The sequence below is a fragment of the Nematolebias whitei genome, chromosome 11, assembly GCF_014905685.2.
Source record: "Nematolebias whitei isolate Nwh7 chromosome 11, NemWhi1, whole genome shotgun sequence".
In the NCBI taxonomy this organism is placed as follows: Eukaryota; Metazoa; Chordata; class Actinopteri; order Cyprinodontiformes; family Rivulidae; genus Nematolebias; species Nematolebias whitei.
The window spans coordinates 18,825,392-18,834,134 of NC_056508.1; positions in this window are offsets into that span (position 1 = coordinate 18,825,392).

The following is an 8,743-nucleotide window of genomic DNA, read 5'->3' on the forward strand; positions in this document are numbered from 1 at the left end:
ATCTTTTGTGGTCTGAGATAAATACTACCTACGTTTTGCAGCTTTAATGGAAGCTGTACATTGATTCTGTAATTGACAAAATTGCAACCAATGGGAGTCCGAACCAGATTTTCGTGCTGTTGCCACAAACGGATCCCCCCCATGGAAGAGGTCAGCTAACTCAGAAGTAAATCAGGGGCTATCCCAGCCCTTTATTCTGAACTGGCTGGCATGTTTATTTACAAAATGAATGAAACTATAATGAAAATAGTTCCAAGCAAGGTTCACATCATCTACAGTGCCTTGCGAAAGTATTCGGCCCCCTTGTACTGTTCAACCTTTTGCCACATTTCAGGCTTCAAACATAAAGATGTAAAATTTAAATTTTTTGTGAAGAATCAACAACAAGTGGGACACAATCGTGAAGTGGAATGAAATTTATTGGATGTGTCAAACTTTTTTAACAAATAAAAAACTGAAAAGTGGGGCGTGCAATATTATTGGGCCCCTTTACTTTCAGTGCAGCAAACTCACTCCAGAAGTTCAGTGAGGATCTATGAATGATCCAATGTTGTCCCAAATGACTGATGATGATAAATAGAATCCACCTGTGTGTAATCAAGTCTCCGTATAAATGCACCTGCTCTGTGATAGTCTCAGGGCTCTGTTCAAAGCGCAGAGAGCATCATGAAGACCAAGGAACACACCAGGCAGGTCCGAGATACTGTTGTGGAGAAGTTTAAAGCTGGATTTGGATACAAAAAGATTTCCCAAGCTTTAAACATCCCAAGGAGCACTGTGCAAGCAATCATATTGAAATGGAAGGAGTATCAGACCACTGCAAATCTACCAAGACCCGGCCGTCCCTCTAAACTTTCATCTGGAACAAGGAGAAGACTGATCAGAGATGCAGCCAAGAGGCCCATGATCACTCTGGATGAACTGCAGAGATCTACAGCTGAGGTGGGAGAGTCTGTCCATAGGACAACAATCAGTTGTACACTGCACACATCTGGCCTTTATGGAAGAGTGGCAAGAAGAAAGCCATTTCTCAAAGATATCCATAAAAAGTGTTGTTTAAAGTTTGCCACAAGCCCCTGGGAGACACCAAACATGTGGAAGAAGGTGCTCTGGTCACATGAAACCAAAATCCAACTGTTTGGCCACAATGCAAAACGATATGTTTGGCGTAAAAGCAACACACCTCATCACCCTGAACACACCATCCCCACTGTCAAACATGGTGGTGGCAGCATCATGGTTTGGGCCTGCTTTTCAGCAGCAGGGACAGGGAAGATGGTCAGAATTGATGGGAAGATGGATGGGGCCAAATACAGGACCATTCTGGAAGAAAACCTGTTTGAGTCTGAAAGAGACCTGAGACTGGGACGGAGATTTATCTTCCAACAAGTCAATGATCCAAAACATAAAGACACATCTACAATGGAATGGTTCACAAATAAACATATCCAGGTGTTGGAATGGCCAAGTCAAAGTCCAGACCTGAATCCAATCGAGAATCTGTGGAAAGAGCTGAAGACTGCTGTTCACAAACGCTCTCCATCCAACCTCACTGAGCTCCAGCTGTTTTGCAGGAAGAATGGGCAAGAATTTCAGTGTCTCCATGTGCAAAACTGATAGAGACAAACCCCAAGAGACTTGCAGCTGGAACTGCAGCAAAAGGCGGAGCTACAAAGTATTAATGCAAGGGGGCCCAATAAAATTGCATGCCCCACTTTTCAGTTTTTTATTTGTTAAAAAAGTTTGACACATCCAATAAATTTCATTCCACTTCACGATTGTGTCCCACTTGTTGTTGATTCTTCACAAAAAATTAAAAATATATATCTTTATGTTTGAAGCCTGAAATGTGGCAAAAGGTTGAAAAGTTCAAGAAGGCCGAATACTTTCACAAGGCACTGTATTAATGATATACGATGCCAGTCAAAGTGGAACAGAACCCAAAGAAAAGTTCAAAGTGGTCCAAAGTCTTTCTGATGAAAGACAAAACGTATCTACATTTTTTTTACTTTGTTTTGTTTTTTGATTTTTTTGAATGTCCAGAGGACCATATTGAACTTTTTTTAGATTTTTCTACCTGGATTATTGAGCATGCATCAGGATATAAATGACTAGACTAGTTTAAACATCATTTAGCGAGTAATCACCTTCTCTCTTTCGCAACATTAATTCTTAATCTGTAACACAACCAGTAAAGAAACATTTAGGCCAGTTTTAGCAATAACTAAACCAATAAAAAAACAACACCCACACACTACTGTAAACTTGTGACAGGCACTAAACAAAATCTAGTTTTTCTTTAATGTTTTTATGGTTGTTTAGTTCATAAAGGCCCAGACTGGTTTTGTCGAAGGCCACTTTTGGTCCTCAGACCACATTTGGCCAACACGTGCTCAGATTTTTAAGCCATGTTGTGTAAATTGATTTATTACTTGCATCTGAGCACCCTAGATGTATCCTGCTCTCCGAGCTGTGTGGAAGAAGACAAAATGTGTTTTAATTTTTGAACTACTGCCAATAAAGTTCATTATTTGCTCTTTTAGTTTTATTCATAACATCTTCACCAGTGGGGGAAAGAAATGAGGGGTTAAGACCTTATGAATATTCAATTAAAGAGGACAAGCGTAATAATTTGAGCTAGGCTTACCTCTGTGCCCTCTGTTATTATTCTTGGAGCACATTGCTCCTGAAGGTGAAGGAAATTTTATAGGATACTAGCACCTCTTGTGCCTCTTATAGTGTTTTTTATTAATTTTTTCTTTCTTGGTTTGCCTCACACTTTGGGAACCTTGGAGCTGCATACTTTCCAAACTACTCAAAGCAGTGACCCCTCGAAAGCTTCCTGCATCACTGCTCAAAATGTTGCCATTGTGAACATGCTTGGCTAAGAGCACTGGCCTTCCACACTGGTTTGGAGCAAGACAAGTACGGTGGCCAAAAGCCCTTCCTCAAGGAAGGATGTGACTGCTGATGAATGCCAGATGAGGAGTCAGGCATTCAAAGCAGCTGCCGCCATTTGTGATGCAGGGAAACGTTTTATGTGCACCATATGGTCGTGCGCATCAGGCTTTTAGTCTCAGACGTGAACCATTTGATGATTTCAGGTTGGAAATGTAGCTAAAGCTGTGCCACTCACTGAAATTTTTATCATCGCCTGCAGCTCTCACGTGATAGTCAGTGTCTGTGTGTAGTCACCCCTGTCTGTCTGTTAGCAAAATATCTCATAAACCACTGGATGGATTTTAAATAAACTTTCTGAAAGTAATTATTAGATGTACGGCTACAACTGATTAACGGTTTGGCGTTGACACAAGTCAAGACAGTCGATATGTTTTAGCAAATGAAATAAAAACATAAATGGCTATAAGTCGATCAGTTTTATAGACGTTGAGCTGAACTTTGGTGTGGTAGTAGCTGAGACCGAGTCCCAACATAAGTGTCTGAGCATTAACAGATCATGTCTATGATTCACCTTTGTCTAAACTTTTAGCATACAAGGGAGCAACTTATATGCATTCCTTTTACGAATGCTATTATTGTGTCAAATAAAATTAAATTGCATTAAAAAACATTGTATGTGAATAAATTTGACATAATTCAGGAGAATGTGGTAAGATATTCAAAAGAACTTTGCCCAATCATTTGATAACTTTCTCATTTTCATTAGTTGTTGCGGGCAGAGTCCCACTCTCAGTTTGGTCAGACATACAATTTTATTCAAAGCCTGAAAAGAACAAAAAAAAAAACTAAATTATTACCATATTTCTCTTGGAATAAGTTCAGTCTTGCTCTGTCTTGACTTGCATTTACACGTGAAGCTTCAGAATCACAAAGGGTGACATTCAGGCTTTAGTTTCACGTTCAGAGACATTACATCATGCAGTCCTTGCTCGAATTGTACATTTTAGCTGCACATGTAAAGAGTTGAGTATAAATGCTGGGCTGGAGCTCACACAGCACAGCCTTGTGAAAATAAACGAAAGCTGTGTTTTCCTCTCAGGTTTCGGTCTTAGCTGGCATCGTATTGAGAGGTGTGTCGTTTCGTTTCAACCTTTCAACATCTTGGAAACATAATTACCTCCGTTGTGTGACTATACGGAGTATCATTTCGCTTAAACGGCTGTTTTTCATCAGACAACTCCAGTCAAGTGATGAGGCCTTTATTGCCAATACGCTCTGACCTGAACAGAATATCACCTTTGGCAGAGAGCAGCATTATGTAAAACACTTCAGAGCTGCAGTGTGTCTGCTAATCAAGTTGTGCATCGCTCTCTGTGTCTGGAGGAGGCAGAATCCAGGAGGAGCGCTACTGCAGGAGCTTCAAAGCAGACGAGAGGATGGATCAGACGTAACGCTGCCAATGGAAGTCGGTGTATAATTAGCAGGGTGTTAAAAATTCATGTCTCATCTCAGGACAAGTTGAAATGCCAGAAAACGCTCTCGAGCAGAGTGAAATCAGATTTTGTGTTTGATGCTCCTAATTCTGCTCATTTTTCAGCATTATTACTTGTTTGTCTTAATGGAACTGGTGTTATCAAATGGACTTTTATCTCGTTTCTGTTTAGATGACACAAATATGGGGTTGTTAGCGACACCTATGGGTAAAAAGCTGTCAATGCACATTGTGGGACTATGACGAAATCGAGAAATAAGCATCAGCAGGATGTTTTTATTGGCTAAATGTGTTTTTATTGAGATTAAATTGACACATCTCCCCAAGTGGTATGTGGCAGCAAGGTAATAATTATATTAGGGCACAAATAAGGAATTCAGTTCATGAATTTATGAAAATCTAATGAAAATCATGCAAAACCTACATTCAACATATTAGCTGATTCAGTCACTGCAGCACTTATTATTATTATGACTGTTCTGTTTAACTGTTTGAGTTGGGGGTTCAATTCCACCAGCAGTCACATGCCAAAGTGTCCCTGGGCAAGACACTGAACCCCTCATTGACTCTGATGTGTGTCCCTCGGTGTATGAATGTGATAAAGCTCTGATTAGTCTTTGTATAGATCTAGTAGAGTGCTGTATGAATGGGTGAATGAAGACACAGATTGTGATGTAAAGAGCTTTGAGTCTCTTGATAAGATAGAAAAGCACTATATAAGTACAGTCCATCTACCATTTACATCTACCAGTACAACTGGTAAGCTTTTGTGTCAACTTAATTTGATGGCCACTAGAACCAATCAGCTGTAGAAAGACCAAAAAAAAAGTACAAATGTGAAAGATATTGAACTAAAACTTGGAGAACTGAGTAGTAGCTGAGACTCCTCCCTAACTTATACTCTGAGATCTAAGTGATCGAACAACATTTATGTTTAAGTCTTTGACTTGCTCAGGTTACAGCTGCACTTGTAAATACAAAAAAAAAAAAAAAAAAATTAAATATATACAGAATTGCTAAAACTAAAATGATTTGAAAAACTTAAAACAGAATTTAAATAAAAAAATGTAAATGACAGAGAAATTAATTAAAAAAATACACAAGATGTGTACAAGACTAAATAATACAACATTAATTCTTACATTGAATACAATAATGTTTTTTGTGCGACATGAGAGACTAAGTGTGACAGATCTTGCAGAATCACATATGACTGCACATAACGTCATCTACAAGGTTACATACGGTATATATATATATATTTATTTTGTTTATTTACTTATTTTGAACAGACAATAAAAAGTAAAAACAAACAAAGAAAAACAAAATAATAATAAGACAAATTGTCATACTTGACATGTAATTTTACACAATTTGTTTGGAAAAGAGCAGGTAGAAGATAAAGATCTTATCATTTCCTGCCTCTGTCATACACATCAATATACAATCATTTTAGTCTCCTGACCTTGAAGGTGGCGGGTGATATGCATTATTTCAAAGAATCCTACTTTAGTCATCCTTGTGAACGACCACACAGATTTGAATTAGATAAACTATCAGCTTCAATCTTTTTCCATCCCATGAGTTACCTCATCATATGCTCCCATCCGTCATGACCAGTTTAATTTCAGGGATGGAAAGTCTTGTATCAACCATCAACCAGTTGATGTAAGCTGGTGCTGGTCGTCCTCTTCCTCTCACCGTGTGCTGGTTCCCAGAATAAAACACAACAGACACATTCCTTATTGATGGCAGTGATCAATAAAATGGAGTCGTCTGATTTTTATCACTTCTGATAGTGGTGGGAGTCTCTGTAGAGGTCTGTGTTTGTCAGTTTATCTTGCTTTTTGACACTGAAGACATGTCCAAGTATACGAGTGAAACATTTAATCTCTTTGTTGTGCTTCAGTAAGTGATCATGTGTGTGACCCATAAGGAGAACACTTTCAACTGTTGCCTTCAAGAACGTTATCTATAGTCTCCTTGAGAGTGACAGTGAGGGTACTTCTAAAAAAGTAAAATCTGGTCCTCTGGACATTCAAAAAAACAAAACAAAGCAAATCAACAAAAAAAATGTAGAAACGTTTCGTCTCTCATCCGAGAGACTTCCTCAGTCTGAGGTGCTGTTTTCAGCTCAGTCTCTTAAATAGCACCGTCTCAGAGTGGATCAACCAGTTTTGCTGCTGACAACCAAAACCAGCTGATCACATGCTCAAGAAGGACCATCAGCCTAACAATGAGTCATTAGCACACTGATGGCTGTTTACTGTTCACAGAGGGCTGAGTGATACTAGCAATCACAGCATTGTAAGAGGGGGACAGTTGAACCCGGAGGCCTCCACCCCTGTTTAATGATGGACGGTTTCTTTTCACAAAGATGGCCTCCTTTACTCCTCTCTCAAACCATCGTTCCTCTCTGTCCAGGATGTGAACATCTTCATCCCTGAAAGAGTGACCGCTGGCCTGGAGATGAGTGTAGACCTCAGAGTCCTGGCCTGATGATGTTGATCTTCTGTGCTGGTCCATCCTTTTGGCCAGTGGCTGTTTTGTTTCCCCGATGTAAGACTGATCACCCTCCTGACACTGAACAGCATACACAACATTGCTCTGTTTGTGCCGGGGGACTGGATCTTTGGGATGAACCAGTCTTTGCCGTAATGTATTTTGGGGTTTAAAAGCCACTGGGACGTTATGTTTAGAAAATAAACATCTCAGTTTCTCTGATACTCCCTCAACATATGGAATGACCACTGGTCTGGGTCTGGGTTCCTCCTTTTCACCTGATGGCTGACTGGAGTCCTGTTTGGGTTTCTTCTCTGCTTTTAGGAAGGCCCAGTTAGGATATCCACATTGCTCTAGAGCCTGTCTTGTGTGGGATTTCTCCTTCTGCCTGGCTCCTGAGCTAGTGGGGATGCTGTCTGCTCTGTGATACAGAGTCCTGATGACTCCTAACTTGTGCTCCAAAGGGTGATGGGAGTCAAACTGCAAATACTGGTCTGTGTGGGTGGGTTTGCGGTACACCTCAGTTTGCAAATGTCCTCTATCAGAGACTGAGACCTCACAGTCCAAGAAAGCCAACTTGCCATTTTTTACATCTTCTCGTGTGAACTTGATGTATTTATCCACAGAGTTGATGTGGTCAGTAAAATGTTGGACTTCCTGAGATTTAATTTTAACCCAGGTGTCATCAACATACCTGAACCAATGACTTGATGGTGTCCCTGAAAAGGACGTTAAGGCTCTCTTTTCTACCTCCTCCATGTATAGGTTGGCAACAATAGGAGAAACTGGAGACCCCATAGCACACCCATGTTTCTGCCTATAATATTGCTCCCCATATGTGAAGTAGGTTGACTGCAGGCACAGTTTCAAGAGTTGACCCAGCTGTTCTGTGGAAAGCATCTGGTTAAAGATTCGAATCATCACACTGAATCAGGACTCACAAATCCAAGGGCCCAATGCATTCCATTCACAGCCGAACAGTCGACTCGCAGTCAGGTGGTTGTGGGACTTTGTTTTCACACACACCTTTCAGAGTCCACAATAATAATAATAATAACAATAATAATAATGTGTTATGTATTGTCATTGTATGTTCCCATACAATGGCAAAATTGGCTCTCTGCATTTAACCCATCCATCACCAGGTGCAGCAGTGGGCAGCTATTGAAAGAGCTGGGGGAGTAACTGGGGATAAGGTGTCCTGCTCAGAGACACCACAAGATGTGCAATGACCGGGGATCGAACCCCGGACCTTCAGGTCCTGAGTCGGCTGCCCTGCCCCTACACAACACAGATGCAGAGCTCCTGGGAAACTTCTCCCGCTGCAGTAAACATCACCATGCAGGTTTCTTCCTGGCCGAGTCTCCACTCCATATCTGCATCTGCCGTTTGGCCACAAATCTGTCATGAAGAAAACTCCACACTTTTCAGCAGACAGACTTCTTCTATACATGATGTCTGCACAATCTCCATCCAGCAGTTTTTGGCCGTTTGACTAATTTAAGGTGTTTGAGTCGTACAGCTGATTGTCCAGGAGCATTTCTGCATTGACAAACATTCATTCGACCTTTATTTACAAAGGTTAGTCTCACGGAAACATGGCCTCAAACATGCCCACAAACGTCACTCAGTACTTGGCACATACGCCTGTAAGAAAAAAACTTTTGACTGGGGCCTTGCTCTGAGAACAAAATTACACAATTTTCATCATGCAGCTAAGTCAATGAGAGCCATTTCACTGCTTCAGAGGGAGTATGCAGGGCCCGGATCTTTCATGTCCTGAGACAGATTTTATGTGTGTGTGTGTGTGTGTGTGTGTGTGTGTGTGTGTGTGTGTGTGTGTGTGTG